General features: G+C 45.1%; 1 protein-coding gene across 1 annotated transcript in view; it reads right to left on the bottom strand.

Moving 5' to 3' along the window:
* LOC137646044 (aprataxin and PNK-like factor) overlaps positions 1 to 25,230 on the bottom strand; it is a 221,895-nt gene that overhangs the window by 46,140 nt on the left and 150,525 nt on the right. The gene's annotated exons all lie outside the window — the stretch shown is intronic.

The following is a 25,230-nucleotide window of genomic DNA, read 5'->3' as shown; positions in this document are numbered from 1 at the left end:
CCTTTGCCGCTTCCTCCTCAGCATTCGGATGAAGGAATCTCTGATGACGACGAAGCTGCGCATTTGGACGATCAACACTCCGACATAGATGAACCCAAGACTACGCCTCCCTCCTTAGACTTTAGGAAAGTCCTTGCCCTGTTTAAGGAGTTGTATCCGGACCAGTTTGTGTCTGCAGCTCCACGCTCACCTCCCTCTGAGTTCGCTTTAGGCATGCAGTCAGCAGCTCCTGCCTTTACGAAGCTCGTACTCGCTCGCTCATCCAAGAGAGCTTTAAGGGTACTGGGAGAGTGGTTGCAGGCCAAGTAGCAACTTGGGAAGACATCCTTCATCTTTCCCCCGACCAAGCTTGCTTCCAAATCTAGCGTCTGGTATGCCACGGGAGAAGTTCTCGGCTTGGGAGTTCCTGCCTCTGCCCAGGGCGACTTCTCAAGTCTGGTAGACTCTCCACGCAGACTGGCTATGAGACGCTCCAAGATTTGCTGGACCTTTTCGGACATGGACCATCTTTTGAAGGGAGTTTTCCGTGCGTTTGAGATCTTCAACTTCCTGGACTGGTGTTTGGGAGCGTTGAGCAGAAAGACCTCCCCTTCGGATAAGGACTCTGCCATGCTCATCATGTCCTGCATGGACAAAGCCATTCGGGATGGGTCTGGCGAGCTTGCGGCTTCTTTCGTGTCTGGAGTTCTTAAGAAGAGAGATCACCTTTGCTCATTCTTGTCGGCGGGGGTTCACACCATGTCAGAAGTCAGAGCTGATGTTTGCTCCGCTTTCCAAGTGTCTCTTTCCTGAAGAGCTGATCAAGGGGATTGCCGCCTCGTTGATCCAGAAAGACACCCATGACCTGGTGGCGTCATCCGCACGTAAAGTCACAGCTTTACCTTCCGTGCCTAGACCTAGGATGGACACACCAGCGTCTAGGTTCATTCCGCCCTTTCATGGCAGAACCTCCAGCAGAGGAGGTACCCGTGCCGATAGTCAACGTGGCAAAAAGAAGAAGGGTTCCAAGTCCTCAAAAGGCAGAGTCTGACTGCCATCTTCTCCAGACAGCAGTGGGAGCCAGGCTCCAGAACTACTGGCAGGCCTGGGAGAACAGGGGTGCAGACGAACAGTCTGTGAAGTTACTCAGAGAGGGGTACAGGATTCCATTCTTGCGCAAGCCCCCTCTAGCAACAACTCCCATCGACCTCTCTCCCAGGTACAGAGAGGAGGACAAGAGGCTAGCTTTACAGCAAGAGGTGTCTCTCTTGCTACAAAAGGGAGCGGTAGTCATAGTCCGGGACCATCAATCCCCGGGCTTCTACAACCGTCTCTTCTTAGTAGCGAAGAAGACAGGAGGGTGGAGACCGGTGCTGGACGTCAGTGCTCTAAATGTCTTTGTCACCAAGCAGACGTTCACCATGGAGACGACGAAGTCGGTACTAGCATCGGTCAGGAAGGAAGACTGGATGGTCTCGTTAGACCTAAAGGACGCGTACTTTCACGTCCCCATCCACCCAGATTCCCAACCTTTCCTAAGGTTCGTCTTTGGGAAGGTGGTTTACCAGTTCCAAGCCCTGTGCTTTGGCCTAAGCACGGCACCTCTAGTGTTTACCAAACTGATGAGGAATATTGCCAAATTCCTGCATTTAGCAGACATCAGAGCCTCCCTCTATTTGGACGACTGGCTTTTAAGAGCTGCGTCAAGTCGTCGCTGTCTGGAGAATCTCAAATGGACTCTGGATCTAACCAAGGAATTGGGTCTCCTGGTCAATATAGAAAAGTCCCAACTCGTCCCATCCCAAACTATAGTCTATCTAGGTATGGAGATTCAGAGTCAAGCTTTTCGGGCTTTTCCGTCGGCCCCCAGAATCAGTCAATCCCAAGAATGCATCCAGAGCATGCTGAAAAGGAACCGATGTTCAGTCAGACAGTGGATGAGTCTAATAGGGACGCTTTCATCGCTGGACCAGTTCATCGCGTTAGGGAGACTCCACCTCCGACCCCTTCAGTATCACCTAGCTGCTCACTGGAGAAAGGACATGACGCTAGAAGCGGTCTCAGTTCCTATATCCGAGAAGATGAAGTCTCAGGGAAGGTCTACCACTGGCTGTTCAGACCCCCGACCACCTTCTCTTCTCGGACGCATCGGACACGGGCTGGGGTGCGACACTGGACGGTCGGGAATGCTCGGGCACGTGGAATCCGGATCAAAGAGCACTACACATCAACTGCAAGGAGCTACTGGCAGTTCATCTGGCCTTGAGAAGCTTCAAGACCCTCCTTCTAGGCAAGGTGGTGGAGGTGAACTCCGACAACACTACAGCCTTGGCGTACATCTCCAAGCAAGGAGGGACTCATTCGATGACGTTGTTCGAGATCGCAAGGGACCTCCTCACCTGGTCAAGAGATCGAAAGATATCGCTTGTAACGAGGTTCATTCAAGGCGACATGAATGTCATGGCAGACCGCCTCAGCCGGAAGGGTCAGATCATCCCTACAGAATGGACCCTTCACAAGAAAGTTTGCAACAGATTATGGACCCTGTGGGGTCAGCCCACCATAGATCTGTTCGCTACCTCGATGACCAAGAGGCTCCCAAATTATTGCTCACCGATTCCGGACCCAGCAGCAGTTCACGTAGATGCCTTTCTTCTGGATTGGTCCCATCTAGACCTTTATGCGTTACCCCCGTTCAAGATTGTCAACAAGGTACTGCAGAAGTTCGCCTCTCACGAAGGGACAAGGTTGACGTTGGTTGTTCCCCTCTGGCCCGTGAGAGAATGGTTCACCGAGGTACTGCAATGGCTAGTAGACGTTCCCAGGACTCTTCCTCTAAGAGTGGACCTTCTGCGTCAGCCGCACGTAAAGAAGGTACACCCAAGCCTCCACGCTCTTCGTCTGACTGCCTTCAGACTATCGAAAGACTCTCAAGAGCTAGAGGCTTTTCGAAGGAGGCAGCCAGAGCGATTGCTAGAGCAAGGAGGACATCCACTCTCAAGGTCTACCAGTCAAAATGGGAAGTCTTCTGAAGCTGGTGCAAGGCGAATTCAGTATCCTCAACCAGTACCTCTGTAACGCAGATAGCTGACTTCCTTTTACACCTAAGGAAGGTAAGATCCCTATCAGCTCCTACGATCATAGGTTACAGAAGCATGTTGGCAGCAGTCTTCCGCCACAGAGGCTTAGATCTTTCCAACAACAAAGATCTACAGGACCTCCTTAAGTCTTTTGAGACCTCAAAGGAGCGTCGGTTAGCCACACCAGGTTGGAACTTAGATGTGGTTTTAAGGTTCCTGATGTCAGCAAGGTTCGAACCGCTTCAATCAGCCTCTTTTAAAGATCTCACTTTGAAGACTCTTTTCCTCGTTTGCTTAGCAACAGCTAAAAGAGTCAGTGAGATACACGCCTTCAGCAGGAACATAGGATTTACATCTGAAACGGCTACATGTTCCTTACAGCTTGGTTTTTTAGCCAAAAACGAACTCCCTTCTCGTCCTTGGCCCAAATCGTTCGAGATTCCAAGTCTGTCCAGTTTGGTTGGAAACGAACAAGAGAGAGTACTATGCCCAGTAAGAGCTCTTAAGTACTATTTAAGACGTACGAAGCCATTACGAGGACAATCAGAAGCTTTATGGTGTTCTATTAAGAAACCTGCTTTACCGATGTCGAAGAACGCAGTTTCTTATTACATCAGACTTTTGATTAGAGAAGCCCATTCTCATCTGAATGAGGAAGACCCTGCTTTGCTGAAGGTAAGGACACATGAAGTTAGAGCTGTCGCTACTTCAGTGGCCTTCAAACAAAACAGATCTCTGCAGAGTGTAATGGATGCAACCTATTGGAGAAGCAAGTCAGTGTTCGCATCATTTTACCTTAAAGATGTCCAGTCTCTTTACGAGAACTGCTACACCCTGGGACCATTCGTAGCAGCGAGTGCAGTAGTAGGTGAGGGCTCAACCACTACATTCCCATAATCCCATAACCTTTTTTAATCTTTCTCTTGAAATGCTTTTTATTGTTGTTTTTGGGTTGTACGGAAGGCTAAGAAGCCTTTCGCATCCTGGTTGATTTGGCGGGTGGTCAAATTCTTTCTTGAGAAGCGCCTAGATTAGAGGTTGTGATGAGGTCCTTTAGTATGGGTTGCAGCCCTTCATACTTCAGCACCTAGGAGTCGCTCAGCATCCTAAGAGGATCGCGAGGCTCAGTAAGGAAGACGTACTTAAAAAGGCAGAGTAATGGTTCAAGTCGACTTCCTTACCAGGTACTTATTAATTTTATGTTTGTTATTTTGAATAACTGCTAAAATGAAATACGGGATACTTAGCTTCTAATGTTAACATGTATGCTGGTCTCCACCCACCCCCCTGGGTGTGAATCAGCTACATGATCACCGGGTAAGATTAATATTGAAAAATGTTATTTTCCTTAGTAAAATAAATTTTTGAATATACTTACCCGGTGATCATGAATTAAAGGACCCTCCCTTCCTCCCCATAGAGACCCAGTGGACCGAGGAGAAAATTGGTTCTTTGTTGACAAGAAGTACTGGAGTACCTACTCGACAGATGGCGCTGTTGTTGTACACCCCCACCTGTATAGCGATCGCTGGCGTATCCCGCCCGTAGGTTTTTTCTGTCGGGCAGCAGAGCTGCAGCTACATGATCACCGGGTAAGTATATTCAAAAATTTATTTTACTAAGGAAAATAACATTTTTCACAAACAAGACCTTTAACCTGGTTGTTTTTTTGGCTCTAAACATGACAAATTCGGAGATACAGTAATTTACATTTTTCCCTAACTAACACAAACCTGTACCTATCTATATAAGATATTACTCGGCAGAACTGGAAGGCAGATAATTAAATTTAAAGTGCGAGGTGGCAACCCTACCTAACCATTAATAGTGGGTAGGTAAGGGGTGGTTGGGGGCTACCCAGCCACCTATATCTACTCACGGTTCAATGAACCACATCGCTTTTTGCAGCAGGACTTACTTGGGGACAGGTGATGGACGGCCAATTTATATAAATAGCTACAGGTTTGCATTAGTTATCTCTGAATTTGTCATTTGTCCCCATACTAACAAATTGCTATTAATATTGGATGACTCACTCTTAGAAGGGTGGTAAGTCCGACTACTGGTTTAGTCATTGACCCTAAGACAGTATTAGACTGTAATCAAGGGAAAACTTGCACCTTGCATATCAACACAAGGGAGTATGGTAGCGGCCTGAGCAACTAAAGTAGTTGTGAGAGATATCATAAGAATGTCTAGGTAAGAAGATGCTCCTACTTAAAATAGGAGCTCTGCACTTAAAAAGACGTTTCCCAAGGCCTACCTCGCAAGAGGAGTTGGGAACATATACGAGTGTATGAAAAACATACTGTACTTGGTTACACAAGGGAAGAGATTATTACCTGCAGAGGTTGAAGCCAGCTTTGCAAAAGGACCCATGGCACTGTTCCTCAAAGGAGGGGATGATGATAAAAGTAAAAGAGCAAGGCATACTTTCATTCATCCCAGTCTTACCCCAGGTAGCCAATGCCTTCAACCTTCAGCTATTTGTCCAACATGGAACCTGAGGTATTACTAAACCACTTATTGTGTCCCCACCACAGGAGTGATAGAGAAAATGTATCAGGTCTTCTGTGGGTTACGTCTTGTAAGTATGATGAGGTGAAGATCAGGCACATTTCCACCCTACCAATGGCACAGTGTGTGTCACAAACGAGCTGCTTGAAAACGTTATGAACGGATACTGCCCTAAAACATTCAGAGCTCTGGGTCATCTCTATGAGGAAGAGAGGAATTCTGTGACTGGTATAGGGCCTGTGTCCCCATCACGGACAAGATCCTTACAGCCTCTTTGACCTTCCTAAGGTTAGCGAGGCAAGCTGAACCTAAGGAGCGAACTCCTTCATTTTTTTCCTGAGGTATAACCACAATATAATCACTGGCATGAAAAAGAAAAACTATGACGAGTAACTGAGCCAGTGTGCAATACTCTTGGGGCTAGGTAATCACTCTCCTCGAGGTACGTCTTCAAGAAATTTCATGTGTTACAGCCTTGATTGCAAAGCGGCAGGTTCCCAGTTGGAGGGCCTGAACCTGAGGTTCAAGCTGCTCAGAACAAAATAGTTTGTTACTTGGTTTCTCGACGTGAGCGAGAGACGTTGAGGGAGATCCATAGGGTACTTCTCTCCTTTGGTCAAGTGTCACACTGGGAAAGACCTGTCTTCGGGATCAGGGGAAGATCTGCAGTTTAGAGCCACACGTCCCGTAGAAGGCTGTATTACCAAAATACGGATAATCGGCTCAAACTCTATGGAGAGCAATAATTAGAGGAGATGCTTGATGGACGGGCAAAGGTCTTCCGTTGCTTAAGCCTAAGAGCGTAATTCCCTTTGTTGGCAATTTTTGAGTGCATGACTAGAATAGCACTCTCGAGAAGAGGACTTCACTCGACTCTTAACACGGAGTATCGAGTCGTAAAGACAGTCCGTAATGGGTTCTCTAGAGTAGCAGACGTGCAACTGTATATGATCTGTCTTTCGACGATGTGAAAAAATTAATAACTATCGTTAGGGAAAATACAACTTATTTTTAATTTTCATGCTTGCATATTTTTTTAATGTATTGTTATATTTTTGGTCCTACCCATTGTCTAACAACATTTTTTTTTTTTTTTTTTGCAGCACGCCCTACTCTCTGTAGGGTTTGAAGTGGAAACAAGAGTAAGAGACAATAGAAGTACTGTACTGTACAAGAATAGGTTCCTTCATCAAAAAAAGAAAAAAAACACATACTGCAGACATTTATGTTGACATAAACTCCCAAGTGTGAGAGATTTGACCTGAACTGCTGTGAATAGCCCAGCCAGTGGAGTGCGGGAATGTATTTATATCAGATATACTTTGGGTATCCTGTTAACCCATAGAATTATTGGAGGGAATGATATGAACTACTGTGATCTCATCAATGATGAAGTGAAACAAATTTAGACATTCCTTAAAGATGCTAGTTTTGCCGCATAAATTGAGGAATAGTATCTTTTATGTGAAAGTAAAGACTTACACTGAATTTTTGGGTGTGTGTGACTTTAAAATCAAGGGGGGCCTCAGAAAATTATTATAAATGACCTCACCTCTCATCCATTTTCATGGGTGTAGAATAACCATGACATATTGTGTATCACTGAGGGATTCAAATTATTTTTTTTGTCTTGTTAACTATTAGAGGGTTGTTTCCTATGAGGCTCTGCCATGGATATATCTAGGTCTCTGTTTATGTAATTTGAAGATTTAATTTTTTTCAAACTAAACTGTAGGAATGATATAATTTTTTTTTTTTTCATTTTCAAATAAATATTTTTCTTGTTTTTGTAAAGTCTGAATTTAATTACAGAACCTTTCCTCAGCCACTGTTTTTTTAATCTCTCTCATAAGTAATTTATCATAATTTTTTCCTCCCACACTGTCTTGCTGTCAGATTGAAGAAAAATTCTTTCCCTTTCACCTAATGTTCGGACATTTCTTTACCCAAGTTTGAAACCATCTTACCTAAAGAATATATAGCTATGTAAATTCTGCTAATTTCCCAGAAATGAATCAACGGTCTTCTTACATGCTAATCCAGCTAGCCCAAGGAAAGGGAATTTAGGAAGGCAGAAAGATTCCAGCTGGGTCCCCTTGCCCAGTATAAATCAAGGGGTGGTGCCCAGTACTCCATTCTGTTGAACTGTTACCTAGATTTTTGGGTATTCCACCGATGTATATTTTTTGTGTAGTGAACGTTGGGTTGTGGTCGGCATTCGGACACTAGGCAGTTCGAGTGCTACCTCTGGCCACAGTCCGCAAACCATTACAACGAGACTAGACCGAAGCTCTAGTCGAGTCCCTTAATGAGACAAGTCCGACTATAAGTCTGCACAGAAGTGGGGAAAAGCCATCCATTCCTTTCCTGAAGAAAATTGCTCACAAAAGGGAATTGAACAGGAGACAGCAGTCCTTCTCCTGCAAAAAGATCACAGCTTGTCATTGATATTCATTCCGCTTTCCGAAGGAAGACCTCTAATACAAAGGCTGTAGGAGGAATACTCTTGCAGATAGGATGGAGTCTATAAAATCAAAACCCGTCGACAGGATACCCTGAAAGACATGAGTCGATTATTTCGAGCTCGTGGGAGGGGTTCTCTTACGAGAAAGGAATATATTCCCAGCCACTCTGGCCTAAGGAGGAGCTCCAGTTACGGGAGAAAGTCATGGTACGATTTCATGAACAAGCCTGAGTTTCATGAAGTGTAGATAAAAGACGTTTCCCCAGAGTGGAAGCAGATGGAGGTTGAATGTGTTTCCACTAAGGTCTGAGGGCATTAGGGCCAATGGAGATTGGGAGAACACAGATTTTCGATATCCTCTGTTATTCCTGTCAATCACTCATCTAGGACTGACCTGAACAATAATGAGTAAATTGCTATGGCTGTCGATTAGACAGCACTGAATTTCGTTCTCTAAGAGGGAGAGAATAGCGGTAACCTCAGGAGTTTGTGTCTCCCGCTAGAGGGGGGAGATAAACATCCGAGATTCGATTTGGTTCAGGAGACTGTCTACCTAATGTAGTTCCTATTCAAGCAAATTTGGCTTTAAAGCAGCCCCATAATAAACAGGACAGCAGGGGAGAAGGTAGCAACCAAAGCAGCAACCTGGTTGCTGAGGCAATTTGTTCGTAAGCCTTCCTGTAGTATAAACGAAGTGTACAAAAAACACGTACATTCAAGGGAGATGAATTCCTGTGAGTGTGCTGTGCTGAATTCAGTGCATAAACCTGGCCACTTTGAAGCAGATCCCTTTGATTCCGCCGACAGCGAGAAAACTTTATGAACCGAAGAAGCCCTGCTTGTGATACACAAACAAGAACCCAAAAAGTGAGCGGCACTGAGCCTTGCACTAGCGTATTATACCCGTCGCTGAAGAAGGGTGTATTTTTCAGTTCCCAGAGGGAAAAAACCGTAATTTCATCAACTATGCAGGGTCTTACAAAGTAGAGTACCTGTAAGCTAAAGTGTGAAAAGAGACGATCTATGCTGTCTGGGAGAGAGTGCTCGTTTGAGCAGCTCCCTCTCAAGAAGTGGCCTTGAATGGAGCAAGCTTATGGTGATCACTAGTTTCTGACTAACAAACGTCAGGCACCAAAATGGCCAGCAAACGAAAACGACGAGCTACCGTCATTTAGGACAACGAATGACTAGCTGTTGAACATAAAAACAGCGAACGGTGCTATTGATAAGCAACCGGGGATCGTCTAGCCGTTGAAAAATGGTAATTGGTAGCTGACATATCGGAGATCTGGAAAATCCAAGATTTACCGAAACGGTTGAAATAGTTTCGCTTGAGACTGTGCTCATGATCATGATAGGGTCTTTCTAGATCTTAAAACGTCTCGTGTGAGCTCATGAGAGTCCCGTTCATGAGTGTGAGCATCTCCCATGTGAGTGTGAGCATCTTGCACGAGAACGAGAGCATCTTGCTCCTGAGCTAGACCTTCTTGCTTATGAGTGTGAGCATCTCGCACAAGAGCATGAGCGTTTCACATGACAGCGTGAGCGTTCCCCCTAAGAGTCTTGTTTGAAAACGTGAGCATATCGCTCGAGAAAGTCCCACACAAAATCATGTTTTGCACAAAAGCATGAGCGTTTCGCTTGTGAGCATGAGCATCTGGCTCGCGATCGTAAGCGTCTGGCATGCCATCCTAAGAGTCAAGAGCTTGTGCGTGACTAGATCGTGATCGTAAGCATCTAGCTCATAATCGTGAGAATGTATGATGGTAAAAATTTAGTTCATAATCGTGAGTGTCAGCTCGTCTTTAGTGTCTGGCTTGTGCCTGTTATCGTGAGCGTCTTGCTCGTGGTCACGATTGTGAGCATCTAGTTCGTGATCGTGAGTGTCGATCTTTTGATTGTGAGCTTATACCTCTTGATATGAGCTTTTAGTTCTTGATCGAGAGCGTCTAGCCTGGGATCTGGGCTCATCATTCATGATCGCAAGCGTCTCTACACTCTCGTGATCTTTACCACAAGACACTCACGATCATGATCACGTGAGTCTTGCTCGTGACCGTGAGAGTAACTCAGGGTCAACAGTGTGAGAGAGAGCATCATGACCGCAGTCGCGGTCTCAAGCATCTTGCTCGTGACTGCGAGCGTGTAACTCACGATCGCGAGCGTGAGGGCAGTTGTGAGCGTCTCTGATTGTGGCCACAAGACTCTCGTGATAGCAATCACGAGCATTGCGCTTGAGCATGTAACTCACGATCGTGAGCGTGAGCGCAATCGTGAGCATGAGCACGTAATTGTGACCACAAGACATTCGAGATCGCGGTCACAAGCGGTGTGCTCGCAGTTATGAGAGTGTGTAACCCATGCTTGTGAGCGTGAGCGCAATCAATCGGGAGCATTTCGCTCGTGATCACCTGAACGTTATTAAGGGTTGTAGACACTGGCTTAACAATCATGGTCACAATCGTTTCGCTCACAACAATGACCGTGTAATTCATGCCCGTAAGCGTGAGTGCGATCGCGAGCGAGTCACTTGAACATTCTCAAAGGTTGTTGAGATTCACGTCACAATCATGGTCACAAGTGTCTCACTTGCAACTGGGAGCGTGTAATTCACGCTCGTGGGCATGAGAGCGATCGCGAGCGTCTCGCTAGCAATCACTTAAACATTCTCAAGGGTTGCAGAAACTGACCTCACAATCATGGTCACGAGAGTCTCACTTGTGTCTGTTTAACTCACGCTCATGAACGTCTCGCTCGTGATCACGGGTCTTTAGCTAGCTTGTGATCGCAAGCGTCCTCAAAATTGGGAAGAGACTAGTGTCACAGTCGTGGTCCCAAGCATCTCGCTTGTGTCTGAGAGCGTAACTCACGATTATGAGTGCAAGCACGATCATGACCGTGTCGCTCGCGATCACGAGTGTTTAGCTCGTGATCGTGAGCATTATTAAAGGTTGAGGAAAGACTAGTGTTGTAATTGTGGTCACGAGCGTCTCACTGGCGATCGAGAGCGTTAACGTGAGCAGAGACCACGATCGTCATGAGCTCATGACTATGAGTGTATAACTTATTATCTTTAGCGTGAGCAGAAACGTGAGCAAAGGTTGTGTAAAGACTCTTCCTTGGAAGGGGAATACTGTATCTTACACCTGCAGGCAAACCTCCGAGCAGCACTCTGTTGCCCTTCAACGAGTTCTATCTGAAATGAATGTTAACATAAAGTTGTTGCTAGAGAAAAAGCCAAGACTTAATTCTCAGTTGTCTCTGAAGGGATTTTCCTAACGGGAATGCTGCCGGAGTAATCCTCCAAAGGGAAAACCGAACAGGAGTTTGTCTTCAAGAAGAAGAATGTTGAGATCACGATAAAATACGATCCCGTGATCGTAGTGATCTGTGTGGCGATCATTGATTGCCACAAAAAATGCCCTAATGGGTCTCTCACATCTGATTGTCACGAACGACAATCTGACCGACCAGGAAGATGAGGTGATGAGTCTCGCCCCTTAGATCATTGAACAGAATAAATTCTGAACTCGTCATTGGATTGACGCGAACGACATCCTGACAGTCCAGGAAGATGAGGTGATGAGTCTCACCCTATGATCATTAAACAGAAAGAAAGTCCTTCCATCCGGCGATTGTAGAGCAAACCGTGGGTTGACGATTGTCCTTGACCTCGCAATCCTCAACAGGAGGAGTTGCATAAGCGAGCTGAAACACTGCCTGTAGGGAGAGAGAAAAAATTGCGGAATGTTGGAAGACAAGATCGGCAGAAGGCGAGAAGACTCGTCATCAGCAGGAGACAAAGGAAAGGCAAACGGGAGGCAGACCTAGTCGACAGCTAAGACATCAGCCACAAATACAGCCATCATTTTCCTTGAAATTAGACACCTTTAACTCCTTAATGCTTTTGCTATTGCTAAAAGGTCCAAGCAATTTATGTGTATTTGAGCTTCTACTGGTGACCAGACCACTGATTGATGTTTATTTTCCAATATTACTTCAGACCTGCATGTTGATGTATTTACAAATACAGTAGTTAGACATCCATAATCTGTAGTGAAAAACTGACACCTTGACACCTTTGATGCAAGTCCCACCAATCAGTTTCTTTGTCAGATTGGCGATGGTAATCACATGGTAAGCAAATGGACCACTTTCTGTACAGCATATGTAATGTCTATAGAAGGACAAACCTTGTGACTGAACCAACAAGTTTTATCACATACCTGGAGAATTACTCATACCTAAAGTTCCACTCCGCATGATTTGGTTTAATCTCTAGATGGAGAAAAATAGTGATGAGGAGTTTTTTTTTTTTGTCTAGAATTTGCTATAACCACTGTGATGATCTTAGAGATTGTATAAATCAATGGAAAGAGCAGTAGCTTTCTGTAAGCGTACAGTGATGGTTAGGCACTACTAGCTTTGACCATATGGTTCTTGTTCTTTTTTTTTAATCACTTTTGACATGAAAGAAATCCCATATTCTCTACCAAACAATAATGTCAATACAATACTCTATTTATCAATCCCTTAAATGTTATCCAAGTATCATATCAATATTCATCCAAAATACAAGTCATTTTCATTATTTTTTTTTTACAGAAATCAGACAATGATGTGAGAAAATATACCACAAATTGTAAGTCTGAGGAAAATCATTATATGCACTCCTTTATCACATCTTGTGAAACATTAAAGAATTAATGATCAACAATGATATAATCAGGTTAACCTCCATTTAATTATTCTTTCCTTTGAGAATAAATACTTGATATTTTCTCGTTTCTATAACTTTCCTAAACCCCCAAAATGAGTGAGAAGGAAAGAGGTATTATTTTACAGTGTTTTTCTGCAATTCACTACAGCAATAAAGATGTAGAAGACAACAGACCAGTAGAAAGGCCCAGAAAATAAAGGATAATGGCAGAGATGAAGACCTGTACCAGAGTAGAATTTATTAAGGAAATCCACAAGACAAAATAACGTGGGGAAAAAATAATTAAATATCTCACACCATAAAGGAAATACTACTACTACTACTACTACTATTTCTACTACTATATACAAGAAGTAATGGTGAAAGAATAATATAGTACAGGCAGAATGAGATAGGGAAATGCAAATGGGGAGAAACTTGTAAATTTTGGCATAAGCCACAAACAATGCAAAGAAAAACCATGATAGAACAAATGAGAGGGCCAATGGTGTATCAACAAGGAAGAAGGGAAGCAGCAATGTGTAAAAAAAATGTTGCCCCTATAATGAGAGGCTGCCAAAACAAATGTTATGGGGACAGAGAGAAATACTGGGAGAATAACCTAGGAAGCAAAGGCAACAGATTAATCAATTATGAAAACAATGCTAAAAACATAGAGGGCAACCAAAGAGTCACAAAAAAAGTTGATTTTTTAGAACAAAAAGTTGAAGAGTTGCGGAACAAATTAAGCCTCGAGAATCAACTAACATGGGCACAAAGATGTCAACTGGAAAGAATGCTAAACCCAGAGATGGGCGAGACACAATGGACAGTACCGGGCCACATAACGCAGGGGAATCGGAGTAAATTTGATGCCATACACTGAAACGACAGCTACAAGGGGATTTAAAAAAAAAACAAATAAGAAAGAAAGAAAGACGTAGCATTAAACCACAAAAAATTTAGAGTGCAAAATAATAAATTTGTAAGTAATTTATATTTTTCCTAGTATACAAACCTGGAGCTATTTATAGGGTATACTTCCGGCGTAGTTGAAAGACGAGCCATGATAATTTTAGTGAGGGATAACTACCCCATCCGCTAGTTAGCGGGAAGGGGGTGGGGTAGACTGGCTACCCCACTCACTCACACCTCTCGGCTGAGTAACCACTTTGCTTTATGGTAGGACTTCTCGGGGGACAGGGTGACGGGCCAATTTGTATTAATAGCTCCAGGTTTGTTTGTATACTAGGAAAGATACAAATTACTTACAAATTTGTTATTTGTTCCGGCGTAGATACAAACCCTCCGCTATTTATAGGGTGACTTACTCTTAGGAGGGAGGAAGTCCTCACCAACTGGTCTTGGTCATGACCCGGGGTCCTCTCTATTTCGATCTGTGATCGATAGTAGAAGGGACCTTACTATCAGTAAAATCAAATGCCGATATGAGGTAATGCACTGATAGCGACCTGCAGAAGCTTGTGTGTGAGTGGAACTAACAGTGTGGCTTGTCTTTAACATAGGAACCCGCACACAAAACCTATTGTTCTTAAAAGACTTACCCAATACCCTCCCTCAAAAAGGTATTTGGGACGTAACAAAGTATTCTTCTATACTTAGGAGGCACAAGGGAAAAGGGTCTTACCTGCAGCGAGGTGAGGTCAGCTATGCTGAGGCTTGCGGAGCTGTTTCCCCAAGAGGGGAGAAGGTGAAAGGAAGAAAGGAGCCAGGCATTCTTACTCATTCACCCCAGACTAATCCGGGTAGCCTCAGCCCTCAACTCTTTGCTACTTGTTCATCAAGGAGCCTGAGGTGTTTAAACCATTTGTTATGCGACCACCACAGGATCGATGGAAAAGGCCTCCATGTTCTGGTGGGTTACGTCTTTGCAGGTAGTGGGCCGTGAAGGTCGATTGACGCTTTCACATGCCCACTTGAAGTATCTGCGCCACAGAGTAGTTTCTTGAACGCCAGGGACGTAGCAAAGCCACTGACGTTACGAGCTCTGGGTCTTAGGATGGAGGAGAGTCTAGATTGAGAGTAACCTCAATTGCCTTCCGATCCCAGAGGGGAAGGAAATCCTTGGGCTCCTCCTCTTGACCTTCCCCGTGCTGGTCAACAGTGTCGACACACCGGGGGGAGCTGGTATCGTTCTTTTAGAGGTAACCCCACAGACTCCTCACTGGGTAAAACCCCAGTTGATGTGTTTTCGGTTATCAAATGAAGACTATTCGAAATGGGCTGCACTTAGGGTACAGCTCACTCTGATTTTGAGTCGTGGCAATCCACTCAGGGACGCCGCTGAGGATTACTTCTCCCCGTCTCCTAGAGTAGGAGACATCAGAAGATGGATCATACAACACACTAACTCTCTTGGTCAAAAGCCCAAGTGAGTAGAAAGGCCGTCTTCCGTGTAAAGAAGCGATCTGCTGCCGGGCATAAAGGTTCGTAGAGAGGGGCCTTCAGAGACTGAAGGACCCGAACCGCGTTCCCGGGAGGAGGTTGAGATCTGACGGGGGACAAGTTATCTCACACCTGTATAAGTAAAGGCATCAATGGGAGAGAATCCCCTTCCACGACATGAGTCACAAAGGACCGAACACTTTGCCTGGAAGACCGACACTGAAAAGTGTCTGAGGTGCCTAGACATCTTTTCCATAACTTGTTGCGAAAGGCCTCTCGGAGAGGGGTGGTGTAGGATCGTCCCAGGCGTGAAGTCGAAGCAAAGCTACGGCTTAGGAAAGTGTTAGCATGTGGCTGCTGGTTGGAAGATCGTGCCGTGAAGGAAGATCCCTCGGAACTCTGTCAGGAGCAGTAAAAGGTCAGGGAACCATTCTGCGGGTTGCCATAGCGAAGCTATTGGAACACCGTCAGGAGCTGCAGAAGGTCCGGGAACCATTCTGTGGGATGCCATAGCGAACCTATTGGAGTCATTGATAAGATCTTGCTTATCCTGACTTGGCTGAGGACTTTTTCACCAGACCAAATGGGGGGGAAAAAAACAAGGCACACCTCTAGGCCACCCCACTGATCTTGGAATACATCTTGTTTGAGGGCCTGGTGATCCGGGACTGAGGAACGGTCGAGTGGGAGCCTGAAGATCAGGGCCGCTGCGAGCATAACCACAGTGGGGGACCTCACAAAGTTAAGACTTTGTTGGATACAAGATGATTCCAAGACACTAGGAGCCCACTATCTGGGTGGTTTTGCAAGCACATTCCTGTACCAAGAATGATGCGAGCAGATGGGGCAACTGAATGTCCTCTGTCTATCTGAGGCTTCGTACTGCTAGATGGTTCTCTAAAAGAGGTGAATGCTGGTACCTTTCTGAATCGGGCCAACGGACGAGGCTGGAATGGTGCGGCATATACCCCACCCCCTCTCTCTCTCTTTTGATGCATTAAAGTGAACATCAGATCCAGATGGAAGACGAGAAGAAAGGCTCTTTGCAGAATCTCTTGTCTGCCACCCATCATCCGCGGATTGTCCAGCGGTGAGGGGGGTGAGTGCATAGCAATAAACACATCTCGAGATGATGTCGAGACGTGTAACTAATTGCACGTTCTTGCAACAAAGGGGAACAGCCTGTTCTCCCTCCAACTGCCACATATCCAGTGTGGTTGGCCTAATAAGACCGATACCAAACGGTAAACCAGTTAATCAGTACAGTTTATGTTATACAGTAATAGCAAATCTCCATAGAGATCGCTTTCCGGGCAAGAGACAGTACGGTAATCACCGAACACATCCAACCAAACCAAAGAGGGGATTGAGACGTATCTTCAATCTATTGTTGGGTGGGTAAAGAGCATAAGTCTACCACGGAGTAGTAACACCAAACTGTGAGCATGACAAGCATACATGCATAGTTCGACTTAAAAGTTGTGTCCAGAACTCAGTTGGAGAGCGTTGAAAACGTTCATAACGGAGGTTTCTCCTTCTTAGGACAAAAAAACGTTCGTACTTCTCCGTCTCCAATCAGTACACTAGCATTTATATTAAATGTTCCCTACTAGGGAACAGATATGCTTATGAGAAGTTTCCAGCCATAGCGTTTGTAGGAGACTAAGACTTCCGATCGGAGGAAAGGAAAAAAATGCCTATAAGGAGGCAGAACGTAAAAGGCGTACTGTATGTCTGGTTACAGTAAAGTAACCAAGTAATGTACTGAATATACAACTTGATAGAACGGAGTTCTAACTGCAAGATGTATATAGCCCTTATTGGCAGAAAGATCGCTTACACGCATATATGTACTTGTCAATTTGCGATAGTTCATGCGTATTCTGTGCCTCCAGGAAACGTTTGCAACGACTCCAGTTGTGGGAATAATGTATATGCGACGAATCCCAACATTATTGACCAAGGAATTTTGATCGTTGACTAACTGTAATATTTTCTTGAATGAGAGCAAACATGTTCTCAAAGAAAATATACAGTTATAGAAGCGGTCATTTCCCCTTTGGTTTACCCCTCCTCCTCATTTGTGGGACTAGCCAGTGTTCATTACACAGAAACGGATGTCTGGTTACCTGTGGGCGGGGTTTGAAACGTTCGTATACGCAATGAAAAGTTGCCCACGCTGTTGCTATCGTTCTTTTAACGTCAGCTAACAATATTCCTTCGGGACTAATTGTTCGAAACAATAACCCTGTAAGGAGAGAGTAAAAAGTCTCGGAACCCTATCGTGTAAAAAGGCAAGTCGTTATACCCAGGGTACAATGACTGGGAGGCTGCCTCCATCAAATGGTAGAACCGAGTTTAAGACAATAACCTCGCGGTTTTGTCTTGGCTAGAGCACATGCTCCGGGATGGCTTATGGCCTTCATGAAGTTTTAACAACACCCATTGAAGTTCTGTAAAAACTTCTCAGGAATGAGTCTCCCGAAAAGGGTGAAGTCTCCTATATGGGGGATTGCTTCAAGAAGGCCAGACATAATTGTCATCGACTGCTTACCTGAAGTAGTTGCCATCGAACGCTTTCTCGCTAGTGAGAAAACTACCGTCTAAATCAGGCAAAGCCTGCCAGGGGAAATGAACTGAAATGTACAGAATTTTTCATTCCCCGCTCATTTCCGTCTGCTAACCAAAACACTCAAAGTGGGAAGGTGGAGGGATGATGACGGTGGTTTGTTCGAAAACGTAAGGATTGGTGCTGGTGGAACCAGACTAGCTGACATAGTAATCAGCTGGGAGTGTAGAGTGACGTATCAAGTCACACATTTGGAAGACCCATAGAGTTATCAGAAAAAACTCTGGATCGCGGAAACCGAGAGATTCGAATGAGAACCTAGGGGTTCAGAATCTATTCGTGAATTCCTTTCTCACGCCCTTAAGGGATGTTGTGCCAAGAACCCGCAGGAACACTGTTGCTGATTCCTGGTAGAATTTTCAGGAATCGTGTTCTGTGACCAGGACCCAAAGGAACTGTCATATTTACCTGTAGAGATTCGGAAACCCCTAGGCAGCAGGCATCCCTCTGTCATAAGAGTAAAACTCTTGAAGACGATGGGCGCGCGCAAACAATTCACGGGACGAGAGTTCGAAAACTCTGTCATGAGAATAAAACTCGTGCACTCGTGAACACTTCGCGCAACGAGTTTGAAAAACTCTCTGTCATAAGAGTTGTTCACGCACTTCAACTGATTACGTGCGCCTAGTTGTCCGTGCGCACCAAATTGGTCATGCGCGTCAAATTGGTCGTGCGCTCCATATCGGCCGTGCGCGATAAATTTGGTTGTGCACGCCAATCCGGTCATGCGCGACACATTGGCTATGAGCGCCAATTTGGTCGTGCGCATCACATCACCCCTGCACGCCAAAGTCGTGCGCGCCAAATTGGTCGTGCACGCCGAATTGGTCATGCACGCCCGATTGTCCGTGCGCACAGAAGTTTGGTCGTACACGCTAAAGGTTGGTCGTGCGCGCCAATTTGCACGCGAGAGCGCTCAGTGTGGCAAGAGTACTCACTTCTACGTTCACCCGAAGGTTCACGACAGCCTGTGTTGTGTGAGCACGAACGATCAACACAACGAAAGTCCGCAAACTCTGTTATATAAGTATGGCTATGATCACGAGAACCTAAAGGTTCAGCGTGAACTGCGTTGTGAGACGCCAAAGGGTCAGCACATATGAGAAACGAAAGTTTCTCTGTCACACCCCGAAGGATCAGCGTGACTAAGGGCACGAGAGACCAAAGGCCTAACGTAGCCTATGTTGCGAGACCCCGAAGGATCAGCACAACGAGAAACCGAAGTTTCCCTGTCACAAAACACCTAAGTGTCGGAGTGACTAAAGTTACGAGAGCCCAAGGGTTCTGCGTAACTAATGTTAAAAGACCTCGAAGGGTCAGTGTAACGAGAAACCGAAGTTTCCCTGTCACAAAACACCAAATTGTCAGAGTGACTAAAGTTACGAGAGCCCAAGGGTTCAGCGTAACTAATGTTACTAGACCCCGAAGGGTCAGTGTAACGAGAAACTGAAGTTTCCCTGTCACAAAACACCGAAGTGTCAGAGTGACTAAAGTTACGAGAGCCCAAGGGTTCTGTGTAACTAATGTTACGAGACCCCGAAAGGTCAGCGTGATTGATGGTACAAGTTCCTGAAGGCTCAACGTTACCATCGTTACGAGAGCCCGAAGGTTCAGCGTAACTGAAACCCGAAGGTTTTGAGCGGAGTCTCGAAGGACTCCTACTGTCATGAGAACCCACAGGATCAACATAACGAGAGCCCGAAGGCTCACGATCACTCCAGACCAAAGGGTGATCGTAACAAGACCCCGAAGGATCAAGGAGAACCAGTAGGTTCAAAGATAACACCTCCGCATAAGAAGTTTGTTCTCCCGAAGGAGAATGTCGCTTAAGAAAAGGCTCTCGCTACGCCCCTGTAGGAGAACCATAAGCTTAACGGGAGACCGCCGATGCCCAGAGGCGGTCTTCTCTCGAGAACGAGAGACTCGTTCCCTAGAAGGGGTAACCTGCTTCGGAGAAAGCTCTGCCACCGCCCCTGGTGGATCATCAAACTCCTACAAGTTATTTCTCGCGAACAAGAGGGAAGTTCCCCCGAAGGAGATCGCCTAAGACAAGCTTTCTCAAAGCTCTATGGGAATAAAGTGTAGGCCTAAAATACCTCTCTCGCGAAGGAGGGAGAAGTCCTCCCGAAGGAGGACATCGCCTAAGACAAGCTTCCTCCCAGCTCTATGGGAAAAAAGCGTAGGCTTAATAATATCTCTCTCGCGAACGAGAGTGAAGTCCTCCCGAAGAAGGACATCGCCTAAGACAAGCCTTCTCCCAGCTCTATGGGAAAAAAGCATAGGCATAAGAAATTCTCTCTCACGAACGAGAGAGAAGTCCTCCCAAAGGAGGACATCGCCTAAGGCAAGCTTTCTCCCAGCTCTATGGGAAAAAAGCGTAGACGTAATATTCTCTCTCACAAACAAGAGAGAAGTCCTCCCGCAAGAGGACATAGCCTAAGTAAAGCTTTCTCCCAGCTCTATGGAAAAAAAGCGTAGGCGTAATATTCTCTCTCGCGAACAAGAGAGAAGTCCTCCCGCAAGGGGACATATCCTAATTAAAGCTTTCTCCCAGCTCTATGGAAAAAAAGCGTAGGCGTAATATTCTCTCTCGCGAACGAGAGAGAAGTCCTCCCACAAGAGGACATATCCTAATTAAAGCTTTCTCCCAGCTCTATGGAAAAAAAGCGTAGGCGTAATATTCTCTCTCGCGAACAAGAGAGAAGTCCTCCCGCAAGGGGACATATCCTAATTAAAGCTTTCTCACAGCTCTATGGAAAAAAAGCGTAGGCGTAATATTCTCTCTCGCGAACGAGAGAGAAGTCCTCCCGCAAGAGGACATATCCTAATTAAAACTTTCTCCTAGCTCTATGGAAAAAAAGCGTAGGCGTAATATTCTCTCTCGCGAACGAGAGAGAAGTCCTCTCGCAAGAGGACATAGCCTAAGTAAAGCTTTCTCCCAGCTCTATAGGAAAAAAGTGTAGGCGTAATACAGTGAACCCTCGTTTATCGCGGTAGATAGGTTCCAGATCCGGCCGCGATAGGTGAAAATCCGCGAAGTAGTGACACCATATTTACCTATTTATTTAACATGTATATTCAGAGTTTTTAAAACCTTCCCTTGTACGTAGTACTGTTAACAAACTACCCTTTAATGTACAGAACACTTAATGCATGTAACTACAGTACCCTAAACTAAAACAGGCACAAATATTAAAGGCAGTGTCTCTCTCTCTCTCTCTCTCTCTCTCTCTCTCTCTCTCTCTCTCTCTCTCTCTCTCTCTCTCTCTCTCTCGTACGCTTATTCGAAATGTGATTTTTTGCAACAAAGAATATTATTGGATGCAGTACTACGTATACATACAAAAGATTCATGGAAAAGATGCACATCCATTACATTTGTAGTACACTAGTAGCCATCAGCAGCCTTACACCATTCTAATATGGTATGACTGCATCTGATTTGCGTTTCATGTTCGATTTAATTTTACTACGTACTGTATACAGTACTGAATTATCGTATGATCACATTCTCTTTTCGTGTTTTATTTCTTTCTGTGCTTAATTATATGTCATATGTAATGCAATGAACAATCAGTAAGAGAAGATATTACTAATTACAGTATTAATGGAATTACAGGTAACGAAATATCGTATTTGGGGTCTTCAGATATCGCGGTATTTTCGAAATTTCCGGAAAATCCGTGATATGTATATATATATGGGTTATGGAAAAAACCCGTGAAGTGGTGAATCCGCGATGGTCGAACCGCGAAGTAGCGAGGGTTCACTGTATTCTCTCTCGCGAACGAGAGAGAAGTCCTCCCGCAAGAGGACATAGCCTAAGTAAAGCTTTCTCCCAGCTCTATGGGAAAAAAGCGTAGGCGTAAAAATGTATCTCTCTCTCTCTCTCTCGCGAGAGAGAGAGAGAGAAGTTCCCCTCGAAGGAGGAACATCAAGTTGAAGGTTGACAGTGAATGCTACCTCGTAACGTGGGCAGCTCACGAGCTACCACATTGAGCGCAGGATAACGAACAGGGTGTGGTAAAAATAAACCTGTTTATATTATCCTGTTGTTCATAAGGAGTGTTGTAATGTATGTACCTTCTTAGTTAACACAAATGTTTATTTATGTTTATGACTGTTTGATAATGTTTTTGTTGTTTGCAGTGTACAACTGCAGTGGAATTGTTAATTGAATAAAACCTTAGTTCTGGATACACCGGGTTTACTTCAATTTATTCAATTAATCAATTCAGTCGCCATGGAACGGCTTCTGCGCCCATCCCGGTTTGATGTGGACCCTGACTCTGCCCAGGCTGCCAAGGAGTGGACACACTGGCTGAGGACATTTACAAACTTCGTTGAAGCGGTGCAGCTGACTACCCCTACGCTTGACAAACTGGTTCTTCTCACTAACTATGTGGCTCCTAGTGTGTATGACTACATTTCTGAGTGTGAGACTTGAGAGAACGCTGAAGAGGTTTTGACATCTTTGTACGTGAAACCGAACAATGAAATATTTGCCAGGCATCTACTTGCCACTCGCAGGCAAAACTCGGGTGAGTCCCTGGATCAGTTCCTGCAGGCACTGAAGCTACTTGCTAAGGACTGTCAATTCAAAAGTGTAACTGCGGAGGATGCATGTGACAGTTATGTTCGGGATGCCTTCATTAATGGTTTGGTCTCTGGTGCAATACGCCAGCGTCTGTTGGAGAATTTGACACTGAGCTTAAATACTGCTTATGAACAGGCCCGCACTCTAGAAATGGCCCAGAAGCATTCAGCCTCCTACTCTTCAGCAGAACCTGTTAATGCTGCTGTGTCAGCAATGAATCGAGAGGAGGAATCGTTTAGTGCTGAAAATAACAGTGTGTCTGTTTCTGCTGCTACTTCTAGTGCTCGATGTTTTTTTTGTGGGAACAACCGGCATCCCCGAACTCAGTGTCCTGCTAAGGACGCAGTGTGTTTGAAATGTAAGAAGCAAGGACATTATGCTAAGGTGTGCCGCTCTGTGAAACAGGCGAGTGACTCTTCTAGCCCAAAATATTCTTCAGCAATGCTAGCTTCTATAGTGGGGGCCTCCCCTAAGTGTCTTGAAAAATCTATAACACCTCTCAAGCTTAATGGTAGCCCTGTCAGTGCCCTTATTGATACTGGGAGTTCGGACAGCTTTGTGCGTCATAATTTAGTGGACCTAAACAAACTAACTATGTCTCCAGAGCATGGAAAAGTCTCCATGGCTGATGAATCCCTGTCCTCAAACATCTTAGGTCTGTGCAGTGTGGACTTGGAGTTAAAAGGAGAGACTTATCACGGTGTTGAACTCAAGGTGTTACAAAGATTATGTAGTGATGTGATTCTAGGCCATGACTTCCTGAGGAAACATTCTGGTCTGGAAATGGCTTTTGGAGGAGAGAAACCTCCTTTGAAGATATGTTCACTAGGTGTTGTTAAGGTGTCCCCTCCTTTCCTTTTCAAGAACCTGACGCCAGATTGTAGACCAGTGGCTAATAAGTCAAGACTATACTCCTTGAGTGACAAGAAGTTCATTGAAGCGGAGATTGAGCGTATGATGTCGGAAGGAATAATAAGGCCCAGCAATTCTCCTTGGAGAGCTCAAGTGCTGGTGACATCAGGGGAGAATCAGAAAAAGAGGATGGTTGTAGATTACTCTCGTACTATAAACAAGTTCACTGAGCTTGATGCTTACCCCTTGCCAAACATCGACGAGATGGTGAACAACATTGCACGGTACAAGGTGTTCAGTACCTTAGATCTGAAAAGTGCTTATCATCAGGTTGCAATAAGAGAAGAGGAGAGATCGTACACTGCATTTGAAGCTGGGGGTAAACTTTACGAGTTCAATCGCATTCCATTTGGAGTGAAAAATGGAGTGGCTGCTTTTCAACGTGTGCTTGACGAAATCCTTAAGAAAGAAAAAGTAGGTGGTACATTTGCTTATGTAGACAATGTTACAGTGTGTGGTGAGACAGAGGAGGAGCATGACCAGAATTTAAGAGGGTTTTTGAAGGTGGCTGAGGAATACAACCTGACTCTAAACCACAGCAAGTGTGACTTCAAAGTCAGAACCATTAAATTACTTGGGTATTCAGTAACGGATGGGGAAATCAAACCCGACCCAGAACGCTTGCAACCACGGTGGAATCTTTCACCCCCAAAGGATGCAGCTTCTCTTCGCATGACCATGGGATTGCTTGCACATTACTCTAGATGGATCCCAAACTTTTCAGAGAAAATCCGCCCTCTCACACAAACCAATGGTTTTCCTTTATCTACTGAAGCACTGCAAGCTCTCGGGAACTTGAAGAAAGACATTGCTAGTGCTGTGGTAACAGCCATTGATCCCACCTCTCTTTTCACTGTGGAAACGGACGCCTCAGGTCATGCAATAGCAGCTACTCTGACACAGAATAATCGCCCAGTGGCTTTCTTCTCCCGCACTCTCACTCGCAGTGAACAGGGACATTCTGCAGTGGAAAAGGAAGCTTATGCCATAGTGGAGGCATTGAGGAAGTGGAGACACTACTTAATTGGACACCATTTCAAGCTCATCACGGACCAGCGTAGTGTAAAGTTTATGTTTGACTCTAAATCAAACAGTAAAATAAAGAGTGACAAAATAGCAAGGTGGAGAGTTGAACTCTCATGTTTTCACTATGATATAGTATACCGTCCAGGAACAGAGAACATACCAGCTGATGCTCTCTCCCGCATCTGTGGTGCCACTACTTCTGATAAACTTCGAGAACTTCATGAAATCCTATGTCACCCAGGAATATCTCGTATGATGCATTTTGTCCGAGGGCGGAATCTACCTTACTCGATAGAAGAAGTGAAGAAAATTACCACCTCTTGCCAAGTGTGTTTAGAGCTCAAACCTCGATTCTTCAAATACTCGGGACAACTGATCAAAGCAACCCAGCCATTCGAGAGGCTGAACTTAGATTTCAAAGGCCCAGTTCCCTCTCAATCTAGAAACAAGTACTTCCTCACGGTTGTGGATGAATTTTCAAGGTTCCCTTTTGTTTTCCCTTGCGCTGATATGACCACTCGAACTGTCATCAGTTGTTTGGTGCAACTATTTGCTTTGTTTGGTATACCAGCATACATCCACACTGACAGGGGTGCATCTTTCATGTCTGAAGAGCTGAAGGATTTCCTGATGAAGAAAGGTGTAGCTACCAGTCGCACTACACCTTATAACCCTAGAGGGAATGGTCAGGCGGAAAAATATAACGGAATTATATGGAAAACTCTAACATTGGCCCTTAAGACCAGAAACCTTGATGTGTCCCAGTGGGAAACTGTTCTCCCAGATGCTCTCCATTCTATACGCTCCTTGTTGTGCACTTCCACGAACAGTACTCCTCACGAGCGCCTTTTCCTGCATAGTAGAAGGTCCACCACCGGCCAATCGTTGCCTACTTGGCTTATCCAAGGAGGACGTGCTCTC

Source organism: Palaemon carinicauda, chromosome 8 (genome assembly GCF_036898095.1).
Source record: "Palaemon carinicauda isolate YSFRI2023 chromosome 8, ASM3689809v2, whole genome shotgun sequence".
Lineage (NCBI taxonomy): Eukaryota > Metazoa > Arthropoda > Malacostraca > Decapoda > Palaemonidae > Palaemon > Palaemon carinicauda.
This window is presented reverse-complemented; position numbering and strand designations above follow the sequence as displayed.